Source organism: Rhinolophus sinicus, chromosome 5 (genome assembly GCF_057876585.1).
Source record: "Rhinolophus sinicus isolate RSI-liver-muscle chromosome 5, RSI-T2T, whole genome shotgun sequence".
Lineage (NCBI taxonomy): Eukaryota > Metazoa > Chordata > Mammalia > Chiroptera > Rhinolophidae > Rhinolophus > Rhinolophus sinicus.
In genome coordinates, this window is record NC_142505.1 from 2,283,446 (window position 1) to 2,299,916 (window position 16,471).

Consider the following 16,471-nt stretch of genomic DNA (forward strand, 5'->3'; position numbering starts at 1 on the left):
TTGCAGTGAAATTGCTCTGGCTGTGGCCAAGTGCTGTAACCCCTGTACCCTCAGGGGTCGCCTGTCACCCATGGAGGAGGGACTGGGTACATATATGCCCGTTACCCACACAGGACAGACTGGGTGCATATATGTCCGTTGCCCACACAGGACAGACTGGGTGCATATATGTCCGTTGCCCACACAGGACAGACTGGGTGCATATATGTCCGTTACCCACACAGGACAGACTGGGTGCACATATGCCCGTTGCTCACACAGGACAGACTGGGTGCATATATGCCCGTTGCACACATAGGACAGACTGGGTGCACATATGCCCGTTGCACACACAGGACAGACTGGGTGCACATATGCCCGTTGCACACACAGGACAGACTGGGTACATATATGCCCGTTACCCACACAGGACAGACTGGGTGCACATACGCCCGTTGCACACACAGGACAGACTGGGTGAATATATGTCCGTTGCCCACACAGGACAGACTGGGTGCACATATGTCCGTTGCCCACACAGGACAGACTGGGTGCATATATGCCCGTTGCACACACAGGACAGACTGGGTGCATGTATGCTTGTCGCCCATGGATAAGAGAATGGGTACACACGAGCACGCCCAGCCCCTCGCCCCACGCTGAGGCATGCTGACATGAGCCCTGGGCTGCCCTTTGGGACCAAACCTCAGCTGCCCATCCCAGCAGCCTGAGGATGACGCACCTTGATTAGCTTCTGTTCCTCACTTCTACATGTTCTTACTGGTGCTTCCTGGGATACTGTCCAACCTAAGTGACTTGAGCCCAAGGACCCAAAATGAATGAAGTAAATATTTCCAAACTAACGAGTGCTCTAAGGTGACAAGAAGCGCCTTCAATAGACAATGACGGGGGAAGTTTCGCCCTTCAGGTGGGATAATCATGGAAGCTCTCTCTGAGCGGGGTGACCGTGGGAAAGGCATAGCCATCTGAAGAGAAGGAAGAAGACACTGCAGGGCAATCACATCCCGGCAAAGGCTCTTGAACTACCAGTGAGCTCAGCACCTTTGAGGAACTGAGAGAAGTCGACAGTGGGTGATTTAGGAGGAGGGTTGCAAGATAAGGCAAGAGAGCAAGGCCACCCAGAAAAGGCAGGCATTGTGAGCTTTTTTTATGAAATGGGAGTCACAGAATCGTTCTCACCAAGGAAGGAACATCACGGAATTCAGGTTTTGAAATCACCCTTAGCACCAGGTGGAAAAGTGATCACTGAGCAGTCACAGTAGAAGTAAGAAGAGAAAAGCCATTTACAATAGAGACACTGGTTTGTTCATGGCACCCACCGAGAGGGGAGCTTTCACATGCATATGCCGTCACATCTGAACACTCACACAGCACTCTGAATATCAGTGCACTCTTCATAATTATGTCTTAGGACTGTTTTTATGTCAGTCTGAGGATCCATGGCACACAGCTTGTTTCAAGTGCTTCCTGGAATCTAGAATGAGGATTTGAGCTCTAACTGTAAAGAAGCCACAAGATTTTCTGAAGGGTTTAAGGGGATGGAGAGACAAATGAAGGAGTCAGGGATTATTAACAAATGTCTAACTTCTGTGGTAACTCTGGTCTTTGAGCTGTCAGCGTTCACAGGAGAATGGGAAAGACAAAAGGAGGGAAAGAGCAGGTAACAGAGTGCAGACAAGTCCACAAAAGCCAACAGACGTATGCACATCACTCGTAATCTCAGTGTCTAATTTATAGTACGTAACATTTCTTCTTAGTGAATGAAGCCGGGAACTGTGCCCCCAGGAGCTTAGACATGTTACCAGGTAAAATACAGACATGTGCACTTGGCGTTTCTTGAGAACTTACAACATGCCAGATGCCTTGCAGGTACCATCTGCTTATTCATCACAACACTACAGGAAATGCACTCAAAGTCCTGAGTCAACTGAAGAAGGCTCGCAATCTACCTAAGTGGAACATGCAGTAAGGACTACAATGGAGGGATTGCAAAGTGTTACCTTCGAGGATACAAAGGACTAAATGCTGCCTGGGAAGTGACAGACAGTTGTACACCTGAGTGGTAAAGACGACCTGAGTCTTTTAGTCTGGAAAAGGGGAGGGTATTTCAGGGGGAAGAAATCACTTCTTCAGGGTAGAGGACGAATGCTATGACCAGATTTCTATTTACAGGATCCCATTCTGGCTTAGCATTTACTGCTATTAATGACTTTTTGACGAATTTGGCGTAATGTTTGTCCCTTACCAGACTGCAGACTTTACAAGTGCCCGGATATCACCAGAGCTGTACAACAGGTAGGGTAGGAAAAAGGGAGCACCACGTGTTAAATGTACGGGAGTGAGCAGAGAATCCAGGAAAGAGTAAGTACAGGAACAACTAACCTAACCAACCAGTCAACCGTGGTGAATGTGCCAGCTTGGCACTAGGCTGGGTTTGAGTGACAGGAGAGGGGCGGAGCGCAGCGCAGCGAAGCAGGCGGGAGTCTGGGCCCCAGAGAAGACTGACTGCGGCGACTGCTGGTCAGACTTGGAACTGCTGAAATGCAAACGTGCTCTGTTCGGCCAGCGGAGGACCATCAGAGCTCCCTCAGTTCAAGGAAATCACACGGAAGGAATTCTGGTAGCTCTGTGTCCTGTCAACGCCCAGAGCTGGATACCGTTACGTAATAATGCTGCCCACCTGGCCTGCTGCAGGGTTGCTCCTCGGGCAGCACTGAACCTCAGGCCGGAAACCGCCGCTGCGAGGAGCAAGGGCGGTGGGGCCGGCCAAGGTCAGAGGCCCAGTTCCAGCGCTTCGCGTCTGTGTGACTTTGTCCACGTCACTTAACCTCTCTCTGCTCAGTTTCCTCATTTCTAAGGTCGGTATTGGATTATTGTTCGTTTTGGACAATTAATATGTCTAAAATACTCAGACTCACAATAGAAAGTACCCAATAAATGTTCACTGTTATTATTAATATACACAAGAGTTTTCCTTAAATGTCTGGCGGTTTAATTGTACACGAACAACCAAATCATTTCACTTTACCTGTATAGTCACCATCCCAATTTTCTGACCCTGGATACGCAGGGGACTTGAAAGGCATTTTAAAAGTTAATTTGAAGAAGTCACGCAGTAGTTACACTTCAAGAACTGGGAAGAGCGTATTTGAGCCCATTGTGACTACAAGGCATTCCCTGGCCTGTGACATGGAGGCATTTTATTAGAGAACCCGGGGCCTTAATTTATTGCCCGCTTCTCTTTCTGGTTCACAGCTTGTAAGGATTTGAACCAACAAAGTATCTGTTATCAGTGTGTTTGCATAAGCACATAGTGAATATGAAAGATATACGCCCGGTGTTGAAGTCTCTTTTCTTTCCTGCTCATAATGGATACTCTCTGAAGAGGACTTTGCAGTGGTCTGAACAGAGATCACCGTGTAAAAATAAATTACCGTGTGCATCCCTTAGCGTCTCACTCATCAGTTATTTCTCTCTAGTGATGCTTTTTCGTATTCAGGGTGGGTTTCAATTCTCCTTCCCGGACATGGTTCATCCAGGACAAAGTAATGAAGAAGCCTGCCTTTTCCAGCCCTGGCTTAGGTGAGGCAGAGGGACAGAATAGCCCCCACCCGTCTTCCCTTCCCCACTAACTCACCGTCACCCATTACCTCTGTTTGACGTGACTTCTATAAACACTGTCAGTGAGTGGACCCCAGGGAAATAAAGGCGGGGTATCAACAGTGTGAGAGAGACGAGGATTTCCTAGGACCGTGTTCCAGCCCCTTACCCAGAGGGGGCGCTCAGGTGCTCCAGACTCCGCCTGTGTCACAGTTAACTCGGATGCAACGGTCCTCAACAGAGGTCGCACATTATACTCATCCAGAGACTTGGAAGTGCCCATGACCCAGCTGCTGAAATACTGATTTATTTAAAAAATATATTTAAAGTCCCCCGTGCCTCAAATTCTAACTAAAAGCCAGGAAGCCAGGGTTGAGAATCACAGCTCTAATCATGAGTTTCATTCCGTGAACTCAATCTGTTCAGTCCCACAGGCGGACAGGGCGTGGTCAGTTGTAGAGACGCAGAGGGTGTGTACAGCTGACACGTGCACACCTGGGGACCAGCACGGAGCGAGCCTGAACTGACCGCCGCGCCCTGAAGCCACAGCACAGGATGAGCGGTGGGGCCTGGGCTGCAGGGATGGAAACCGAGCAGATGGTCTGGAGCGTGCACACCAGCATCTCACTCGAACAAGTTACTCAAGTCACAGGAGTCGGACAGGCAGAAGCATAGAAATGAAAATGAAGATCCAATAATAAGCCCAAAACTGGGATCACAGACAGAAACCTCGAAATTCAATGGAACTGAGAAATTAAACAGGACAACAGCTTAGCCAATCTAGGCAGAAGGCTTTCAGAGCCAGGCAAAGACCTTTCGGAGCAGAAATGGTGTGGCTGAATCACTTATTCTCAGGATTGGAGCCATGCAGAATTTGTAGGTGGAAGAAGGCTATAAACGGGTTCCTAAATCAGATTTCTTAAATTGATTCACAGCCAAAATGTCCACACAGCTGAGTATATATTGGCCTAAGTACACTAGCTGACACGATGTTTGGCGTGCAGTAAACAATAAGCCCTTGGTGCACTAAATTAATTCTCGATTGATTGACTTACGAGACTGATTGGCAACTGTTCTCCAGTGATGTCAGGGCAGCTTCTTGAAGAATGAACAGTGATATTTAAGAATTGCTGAAGAAAACTAGGATATCTGTTCCTTGATGTTGTCAACAACCAGCAGGAGATAAAGAACTTAAACTATAGTTTGGGCCTATCTGTAAATGAATGGCTGCTTTTAACTATAGAAAATCAACAATGGCTAAAACATTAAAACTATGTACAGCCTCAGACAGGAGTGACACTGTAAAGAAACCAAAAACATTGTAAGTGGAACAATTCATGTTTGACAACTCTAAGATCAGCCTTATTAAAGGGAGATAACAGAAGAGTGACTGAATCATTCATAAAAAATACAAATAAATAATGCTACCGCTCTACTGAGAGACAAAAATAAAGTCCCCGTTCATATCCTGTGGGTTTTCATTGAATTCTAGCACATTATTACAATAGATGACAAGAGGAGACTCTAGTGTCCTCACTCCTTTCCCCACAATACCACCCCCATATCCCATCCCCACCACTTCTGTCTCAGAACTTGACCCATCTCTGCAACAACAGAATTAAGATTGTTTGAGGACCATCCGTACGTGATACTTGGAACAGACGCAGCCATATTGCCTCCAGGCTAAAGGTAAAGGTGACAGATAGAGGGCTGTAGAGCAAGGGACCATAAGAATGTGAGCCTGGCTTAACCATGGCCCCGGAGCTGCCCCCCTCCACACACACACACAGGTAGGGTTTTTCTCATGTAAGAAAATACATGTTTTAGGTACATAAATGTGATACAAGGAAGGAGGTGTAGCAACAAAAAAAAAAATCTAAAATTTGAAATTATCTGAGTCAAGGCAAGTGAAGACCCATTATTTAAAGCTGGCACTTTAAGAACCATTGCAGATGGTTGTGAAATAGTTGGTTAAATTGTCACGTTTTGCACATTGGATGGCAACTGAGGCTGTAGAATTAGGGAAAAATAGTAGGAAAAATCACACTGTTTGGGTGCATTGGTTCCTTCCCAGAGTGTTGAGTAAGACTCTAAAAGAAAGAGATGAGGTTAGATTGAAGATAAACCTTGTGAACGCAGAAAAGGAAAATCATAAAGCTTTCGGAAGTTAATATTTTCTTCCTCTGCCCCCATCAAAAAATTATCTAAGTATGTAACAATTTGGAGTTCTACAGAGTAAAAACAGCTGAATTTGAATTGTCTACTCCAAGGTAACTTCAGTACAGACAGAGATGGGTAATTGGGAGCAAATGATCAAACTAAGTAAGGAATATCAACAAACCAAGGGCCTGTTCCGTGATATGACTTATAAGATAGTCAAAACGTCGACTAGTCTTTTTCAAGGAAGAAAGAAAGAAGGTGCAAAAAATTATAAGGAATGAAAAAGTGGGAATCCAGAAATCTATGACAGAGGCAATATGATCTATGTATGACAAAGGAAATATAATCTATCATTTATAACAAATTTGTAAAATTCGATGAAATGCTTGATTATCTTAGATAATCTGGCTCAAAACATATAGATACCATAATTGATCAAAAGTGAATAAAACAAGCCAAGGGATGTAGTAACATCTACCCCATAAAATAGTGTCATATCTAAATAATCTGACATATTAAAAGAAAACAGATGTAAATCCCCATGCTATATAAACAGGTTAAATCTTAAATGAAGATGTAATTCTCCTAAGTTCATTTTATAGAAACAAGTAAGAAAAATCCACCAGTAGATAAAACTGGGACATCTGAACAAATTAAAGGACAGCAGAACAAATTAAAGTATAGGCTAATATCACCAATGAACACAAATGTAAATATCCTCATTAAGATGTAAGCAAATAAATTCCAGCAGAGCCTGAAAATAAGAATATATCATCACCGAGTGTCTACTGTCCAATAAATGAGAGGCCTTGCTCAGCAGTAGAAAAGGCACCACACTAATGGGTTACATTTAATGATTACAGACAATAAAATGCAAGATCATGTTGAAAAGCTGTTTGATAAAATGCTACACAAAATTCTGATTTAAAAATTAATAAGTAAAACTCCTAGCAAGCTAGAAATAAAAGGGAACTTCCTGGATTTAATGAATTTTATCTACCAGGAAACTATACAGCCAGCAACACAGTTAGTGGTGAAGTATTGGGGACATTCCTTTAAAATCAGTAACAAGAAAAGAGTTTACTATTGGCTTGTTAATCAGCATTGTACCAGGGTCCCTAGTCCATCCACCAAGCCAATAAATAAGAAGAAAATAAAATGTTTAAACATTGGGAAGTAAAAAAAATAAATTGTATAAATATTCAAAAGGAGGAAGAAAAATTCCATTATATTCAGAAAATAGCAAAGATGCAATTTTCTATCGCGTTACTATATGCTAGCAACGATAGAATGTATAACAGATGATAAGATCTGCTTCACTATAGCCACAAAACTATAAAATGCATAAAGATAACCCTAATAAAAGTAAGTATAAGATCTATATGAAGAAAACTATAAAATTTTACTGAAGGACATAAAAGAAGATTTGAATAAAAGGTGAGCTAAGCCATATTCCGAATGGGATGACTCCATATTATAAAGATAAGAATGCGCCTCCAAATTAATCTGTAAATACACTGCAATGTCATAAAAAATCCTATTAGTGCTATTCATGAAACTCAAAATCATCTTCATAAACTTCATTTAGAAGGGGAAAAGTGACCGAATAACCAAGAGAACATTTGAAAACGATAAATAGGATAAGAAGAGATAGAACTACTACCATATTTTAAAACTTATTATAAAAATTGAATAATTAAGAAAATGTAACATTGGCATGGAAATGAAGAAAGACATGAGAATCCAGATACAGACACATGAGGAGTGAGTGCATGAAAGGTGGTATTTGAATTGGGAAAAAGATCCACTGACAATAAACAGTGCAAGATACGTTGTCTATCAAAAGGAAGAAAAAGAAATTAGACCCTTACCTCCCATAATTCATGAAAAGGAATTCAGATTTCAAAATGTAAAACACAAAATTATGAATAAACTAGAATACAATGTAGCTCATTATTATTTATCATTAGAATAGGAATAAGACAAAAACACACATGCACACAACCAAACAATACAACACAAAAGCCATAAATAATTAATTAGTAAATTTAACTATATGATATTTAAGTCATTCTGGAGTAAAAGTCATTAAAAAATCTCAAAGGAAACATTAGAGGGGATATTTGTACTATATATACACATATTTTTCTACATGTATCTTTGTGTGATTTTATATTCCTATATATCAATATTAATATTATATCATCATACAAGGATTTGTAAATAGTGTGTATTTATATATGTATATACATACAAGTACAAACATGTCAATAAAAATTACATTAAAATCCAAGAGTAATGGACAAAAAACCCAGACAACCCAAAGAGTCACAAAAGAGCAAATAAAAATGGTAATTAAAACAACAAAAAAGATGCTTAACTTCACTAACAATCAGAAAAAAAATGCAAATCAAAATAGCAAAGAGATGCCATGCCCATTGTTTTACCTACCAATGGACAAAAATTAAAAATTTACTGTCATATTTCGCCAAGGATACAGGGAACTAGTCCTGTTATGGGACCTCCATTGGCAACATCTATTAAAATGGTAAGTGTGCATCCTCTTGACCCAGCAATTCCTTTTTCCATCCTTCACGAAGGAAGGATGTATGTGTTCATGACCACATTGCCTGCAAGAAAGAGATGTCGAACACAAAATAAATACTGGAGAGTTTTTAAACACTGAAAGTTATGAAAGACATATGACAATTTAAGTATGTACAACTATATATGAGAATATTTTATTTTGATAAAACTATATGTATATATGTATGCATATGTATTATTTATCTAAATATGCAAATATGTAACCATCTAAAGTAGCACCTATGCTTTATCGCTCCATCAATTTAGCCTGAAGTATAATATATTCTTCACCACATTTTTCTTTGAGATTTTATCTTTTATTTGGGTACTTATTCACTGACTGTCTCTTTTGACCAGAATATGGTTTAATGAGCTGAGAGCAGGAATGAATCAATTCCATCACTGGGATGCCCTCAGTACCTAGCATAGCGGTTGGCTTATAGTAGGCCCAGGAAGTATTTTTTTCTAAAGACCAGCAATGCTATATGATGTGTACTGACTAACTGATTACATGGAGGGTGGGTAATTAGGATCGGTGACATTATAATGAGCTGTTTGTGGTTATGCTCAGTATGACTGCGAGAACTATTAGCGAGTACCTATGCCCTTCACCATATGTTTATAGATCAGAATATATAAATACATACCATATGTTTATTGGGCATTAGAACTTGCATTAAAGAATAATAGATCTATCTATCCCATGCTTAACGAGTACTTCTTTTTCCTCCAAATGGCTTTTTGGGAAAGAACACAAAAATGAGACAAATATTTAGAATTATCAAAAAGCAAACAGGTGGTTATTTGTTCCTAATAAAACAAAAATTCTAGAACTATTAAGGTAACAAAATCATTTTGTTCTATTTACTATCCGATTTATACTTCTTGAAAGGCTTTAGGCACAAAAGGGCCAATACCAAATTAAGATCAAATGTATCACTGGTCTCTACAGAAGAAATGCAGGATGTATTGATGATGACATTATAACTTTGGGGGCAGATTGGGGGCAATAATGAATAAGATTTCTAAAATAATTAAAGAATTCAAGTAACTAACGCATTTTACAGGATTGCAAGATAAGGCTTCGCACATTTCTTGCTCACTCCTGTATGTGGCTTGTGCTGACCTAAAAAACAAGCCACACACATACTTTTGCAGGAATGTTTCCTGTTTCTCTCTGTATTAGTTCTTGACTGTCCAGAACAAACACTTGTATACACCTTTGCATTTTTGTTGACTCTCAAAAAAAGACCTATCTCTTAACTTCCACAAGATTCCAGATCATTACTTCAGGAAAAGTGTCGCATACATTCTATACTTCAGTTTCTTAGGAAAACTAGTGAGTACCTAGCATTTACCTTGACTGTAAGTGTGTAAGGCCAGCAGGTAAGGTTACGGCCAAATACTGAGAAAAGGACAGCATATCCACCCTGCACCCCTGCTTTTACTGAAGTTTCTTAGAGGGATCCTAAAACTCTTCACTGTGTGAAACTAACTATTCAGTAGGATAGAATCCATCTGTTGCATCATCTCCAGAATGTATCCAAAGGTGGTTGAAAGGTGCTGATGTCACTTCCTGGGATACAACCATTAACAAAATGACAAATACTGCTTGGTGACCTCTCTTCCTGTTTCTTCTTGAAATAACTCTTCACTACTTAGTTCTCCATTTTTTAAGGGGTAGTATTGGATTATTATGTTCTTCTGTAAGCAATGCCTTTATTCTTGCTTTATAAAATGAGTAAGTATGTAAGTAAATAAATAAATGTTTTGTTTTAATTTCACTGTCATGCCCCAGTAAAATAATTATTTGGAGACTAAGAAGATATAATCAGGGAGAAAATGTGATGATATTTTCTAAACTTTAGTATCTCTTGTGTTGACATTAATAGTCACAGCTATCAAATATTGTACAGAGACTATGTACCAGGCACTGTGATAAAAGCATCATACTTATGTTTATAGCAACCCTGCCATGTCACCGTAGCCAAGCATTGCTACCCCTATTGTGTAGATGAGAAAAAAGGAAGTACAGAGAGGTTAGCTGACTCTCCTATGGAATTCTAGTTGGCAAGAGTTGGAAGGAAGACGTTAGCCAAGCTCTGACTCTACAGCTCGGGCAAGCTTGTCAAGTTTCTACGATGTAAGTCGGGTGTGTTACTTTGATAGCATGGTGACAGGGTTCCTCAGAGGAAGAACCAGTCCGTGATCCGTCAGTTTGAAGACATCGTGTTTAGGGGTGCTAGGGCTGAGCTGGATGGGAGTTGGAGGGGATTACAAACTTTCCAAACTAGGGAGACATTTGTCACTTCACAGTCACCTCTGTCAACACCTTTATGTAATAGACGGGAGTGTTACCTTGTCCAATTTATAGGGACACACCACTTCCCAAACCCTGATTAATCCTTTGTAATTACAGGTAATTTCACTCCCCTGAGGGTGCTCTGATATAAACTCTGATCTACAGGCAGTCTTGCCATGATTTCTTACAACCATAACGTGCCAGTGATGGTCTTGTATTTTGTCTGACGTACTTTGGTTTAGAGCAGGGGTGTCCAATTTTCAACGTTTTTCACCAAGGGCCACATGCGGTAAAATACACAAACAGCTGGGCCACTCACTCCAGGTGAAGTACGTATTGCCTCACCGGGTTTATTTAAGTAAACTAAATATATTTTTGGAATTTGCTGCGGGCCAATTAACAGTGGATTGCGGACTGCAGTTGGCCCGTGGGCCGCAGTTCTGACACCCCGGGTTTAGAGTTTAGACAGCACATGCAGTGTGCAAAACACGGGATGGTGAGGCACATGTTAGAGGACCTGCCCTCAAAGTAGCTGACAGTCCGGTGGGGGAGACAGACCTGTGCTCGGGCCGTGCAGGATAATGAGGAAGGGCACGGTGAGTTTCAGGAAAGCAAGTGTGTGTGTGTGTGTGTGTGACAAGAACAGCCAAGAGCTGAGCAGTGAGCAATTCTGGACTCGTCCTCATCTGCCTTTCAAATCAGAACACTACTGATTTCTGTGGGAGAAAAGCGGGCATTTTAATCCACTGTCCGAAGTCCCTGACTAAGGTCAGAGCAGAGGACGGCTCTGGGGTGAGCTGGGCTTCAGCCTGTCCATGCACGTGTCCTGACTTAGAATGTTCTCTGTCCACATGCACACGTGATGAAGGGACATATCGAAATCACAGTCTGGCATCATCTTCTAAAGCCATATTTTGAGGTAACTTGCCAAATATTCTTGCAGTGGCACTTCTTAGTGAATGGAAGCCTAATAAGTGTAGTGACTGCTGGAGGAGAGGCAATGGGAGTTTCAGGCAGGATGCAATGTTTATCGGTTTGGATGCTTTACACCCATTTACTACTGTGCAACTGAACTGTAATCAGCCTTCTACCCGAACCATGTCTCTCCAGAATCTGACAGAAGCTTTCAAATGGCAAAACATAAGAAGACCATACAAATCTGTCACGCATTTTTAAATGCTGAGAAAATATTTTATTGTTAAAAAATCATAGAGTGATCATGATAGTGATACTTGGAGGCTGGATCTGAAATTTTGACTGAATAGGCTCTTCATCTCCATCGCAGCCATTTGTCTGATTTATATTCTGCTCATTGAAATAACAGGTGCACTAAACTGACCACAATGGCTGGTGATTTGGGCATTCTGGGTATAAATCTTCTCACAAGTACCACTTACTATTAGAGGTGAAGTCATCTGAAAGAGATGGCCATGGACTGAACATAAAACTTTAGGCAGCAGATATTCCTGATATATGTACAAAACTATGGCATTTAAAAACTATGTTAGTGGATAAATCACCAGTTTTGTAAAAATCAGTGCCAACTGATTGGGAAAACAGCAGCGGGTTTGGCAGGCAGATGGAGGAAGAACCATGAGGCCTCATCCATCTCCAATTCCTATGATTAAATATTAGTGTCCAGGAACAAGTGAGGGGAACGCCAGCTCTTAAAATATCAAGTATAGGCCAGAAAACACTGTGAATACACATTTCATTGAGACAAATTCAGAAGATTAATAAGGCGGTCAAAAAATGGGTTTGAGTGGCTTTTTCCTAGGTAGCTAATTAGAAAGTTCTTAGGAACTGGAATTGAATGAACAGAAATAAAGGTTACTCAGGGACAAAGAAGTTTTTGAAATGCAATGTAATAGCTAAAAGCAATTTTTGTGAAGAAATATTATTTCCAGTCACTGATATTTTATTTATTTCTATGCTGAGATAATGTAGACCAAAGAATAATGGATGGATAAACAACAATGAAAAATCCTTCTTACCAAATCATAGCCTTGATTCCACCTATTGGTAAAAACACTATTTATACCAGTAATTCTCAAGTGAGAGGATAGAAAGAGGGTATCAGGACCATTTGGAAGTTTTGTCAAGCTACATGTGTCTTCCATTAACCTTGGTGGCATGTCTCCTTCCCTCTCTGCTTCCTTTGAGAACCTGTATTCTACAGTATTAGCATCTGTCACTCTTAACACTCACAAATATGTTTTACATTTGTCCTGTCAGGCACTACATATAGCATTTTATATGCAATGTCAATTCTAATGGTAGCGCTGTGACATAGATGATACCAACCCAGTGTTACAGGTACAGTAACTGAGGTTAGAGAGCCACACTACCTGACTGAGGTCACAGATGCTGAAAGTTTGAGAGAAACCAGAACGAGAGCCATTATCATTCTGATTTCAAAGTCTGGGCTTTTAGCTATTATGTATTAAACTATATTAAGTATGTTGTGTTGGTAGAGAAAAAAGAGAAATTTAACTAATTTTTTTACCTAAACCAGCATCTAGCTATACATGTACATGTACATAGGTATATACGCACATACATATACACACTTGCACCTATACATACATACAAACATATACCATACACACAGGTTTATTTTTATTTGTAGGCAAGTAAATCCTTTTTTGTGTGTGTGTAATGATATACATGTGTGCAAGTTTATATATTTATGTATAGATTTTATAATTATATTACTATAATTTATATATATTCAGTTAAGTTTTTATATAACTTAAATATTATACATAAATGTAGTATTTATTGAGGTTTATGGAAAACATGGCCTCTTTCTAATTATTGTTTTATTATTGATATTTATATTTGTTAATATGTGCCTGCAAAATGATACTCCTTGACTCTACTTTGGGACTAGACCTAAATAAAAGAAAGTTAGTTACAATTAAGACACAACATTTTAACTACCTTAAACTTTTTAAAGCTAAAGTTTTAGAAATTTAAAAGTCATAGAAAATAAGTGACTCATGACAATACTCAACATTGTAGAATATTTATTTAGCAATCCACTATAAAACCTGAAGTTACTTTGTTTTCTTTCCTTATTTGTCACGTGTCTGTCATCTCCGTCTCTAATATTTAAAAAAATTAGCCCTGTCATCCTTTCCCCATCTCTTCTCACTGGAACTCCATTTTGTTTTTTGTTTCTTTCTTTTGCAATGTTAACTGCAGGTCCATTTACCTTGGTGTCTTCCATGCTGAGTTTTTGTTTTGGTTCTGGCACAGTTGAATTGATCAAATGGACTGAATTTGTTGTCCAGCAGGTTTTTTTTGTTTTGTTTTTTTAATATATCAGAATTTCTGTCTATAACCTTTACATCTGAATGACACTGTAGCCAGGTATAACGTTTAGATTAAAAGCACCCTTTTGTCAGGATCTGGTGGACACTGTTGTTCTTTCTTTAGGCATGAAGGAGGCTGGAGAGCAGTGGGAGCCAGCCTAATTTTTCCTTTCTAGGTGATTTTCTGCTCAGAGAAACGTTTTAAACCTATATTTTTAAAAACTGTCTGCTGTTAATTTTGCCTTTTTGATGACCTGTGCCTGAATTTTTTATGACAGTGTTTTATTATTACAAGAAGCATATCATAAATACTTTGTACGAGTATATGCATACTACTATACATAGCTGAATGTAAATTCAAAGCAAATTTTAGAAGCTTTATTACTTGCACAGAGTATGTGCATTATAAATATCGACAGATATTGCACTTGGTCGTCCAATGGGTTCACCACTTTCACGTTCCACCTGCAACGTAGAATTGTACATGGGACCCTGCACCACACAATACAGTATTAATATTTTTTAAGTTAGCAGATCTGATGAGTAAAAAACAGTATCTTGTCTATTTTCCAGTTTTGTATTGTGAGTATAGTTTAGCCTTTACGTATATTTAAGGGTGTTTTACATTTCCTTTTTCTAGGAATGAAGTTAATATCCTCCATCCATTTTTATTTAATATTTCCTTTTTGCTATGTAGGCATTTCTTATAGGTTAAGAAAAGTACTTCTCTCTATGCTTATGATTTTTTGTAAAAATATTTCCCCAATTTATCAATGGTCTTTTAGCTTTCCACACAGTATTTTGTCATGCAGATACATGTTTTCTATTTTCATATTCAATGTTACCAATAATTTGTATGGCCTCTGAGATTTTTGTCATGGCTAAGAATGAGCTTTCCATTCAAGCATAATATTGTCTCATTTTTTTATTTTTGGTATTTTTATGTTTTCACATGAAACCTGGGCAAGTACCTATGATTTCTGTGCTTCAGTTTTCACCTCTATAAAGTGGGGATACCATACTCTACACTCTCTCTTAAGGTGAAGCAGACAGTGAGTTTCTCCAGGCTCCAGTGACGTTCCTTCACTATAAACCCGGACACAGTAGCGTGTATAGCTATTGTTTATAGATGGCCGTCAGTAAAATATGAATTCTTTGAGAGAAAGGATTTTATTGTCTTTTTCTTTGCATACTCACTGCCTATAAACTTACATAGTGTATTTAGAGTAATTTTTTAAAAAATGAGGTATGATTTATATATAATAGAATTTACCCAAAAGATTGTAGTTTTAATGTAGTTCACTTTATCAAATTTCAGTTTGGTTTATGCTTTTTATGTCCTAAGAAATTTTTGCCTAACCCAAGGTCCTTTGTTTTCATCTAGATATTTTGTTATTTTCTCTCTTACATTCAGGTTTCTCTCTCTCGCTCTCTCTCTCTCTCGCTCTCTCTCTCTCTCGCTCTCTCTCTCTCTCCATGTATATATACATATATCTATATATATATGTATATAATTTATTTATTTATTTTGCAGTTTTATAACTTCTTCGACAGTCAGCAGTTAGTTCTCATCCACACTAACTGCTTGCAGATTTTTGCTTGCAGAAAGTGGCGGCGGGTACGTAGGTAACCAACGCACAGAGCTTATCTGGTGAGTCTTCATTGCCATCACTCTTTCTGCACAGCCGCACGCGGATGAGATGTGGGACACTCCTTATTCCTCTGGCCCAGACGGCTCTGTGGAGTCTGGCGTCCACGAGTGCATCTGGGGTTCCCATCTCCGTCACGGCAAATTCCCGCATGTCTGTGAGTGCCCGAGGGGCATGCTTCTCGAAACCCACTCCATGGGTACGCTTGTGAACGTTGACAGTGGACACTCTGGTCACTACCTTGCTGATGGCGGCACTGCCCTGCTGCTTCTCGCCACCCTTTGCTGCGGGAGCCATCAGAAGAGCGCAAGGTATTGTGGGACAGGGAAAGCAGCTCCCTATATTTCAAGTTAATGTTGGTGTAAAAAAGACTGACGTTCAGTTTTCTTTTTTTTTCATATTGTTATGCAATTATTACAGCACCATTTTCCAAAAGAAAAATCTTTCCGTAATGAATTACTTTAGCTATAGTAAATAAACTCTTTAGCACTTGAATGTTTTATTTCAGCTTTTTGTTAAACATTTGAATACATTCAAACTGAATGACTTGAAAATGGAGATAAGTTGTTGGTTAACTAAAATCAATGTTTTCCACATTTTCTCATTGTCTTTTCAGTTATTTTAGTAGAACTATTTTCACATTTGGTAATGAGTCATAGCCTGCCAGTGAGATGTATGGAAAAAACGCACACTGAAATCAGAAAGACACTCAAATTCCCACTCTTCCACTGACTACCTGTCTGTGGGTTATTTATATAATAACCCTTAACCTCAGTTTATTTAATTATAAGATTTAGGTACTTTCTAGAGTTATGTGCAAGATTACTTAAAATGTCCAATGCAGAGACACTCATTAA

General features: G+C 39.5%; 1 pseudogene; it reads right to left on the minus strand.

Annotated features, from left to right (window-relative positions):
- Positions 1-15,526: 15,526 nt before the first annotated feature.
- Positions 15,527-15,911, minus strand: LOC109456710 (large ribosomal subunit protein eL31 pseudogene; annotated as a pseudogene).
- Between the last annotated feature and the right edge of the window lie 560 nt (positions 15,912-16,471).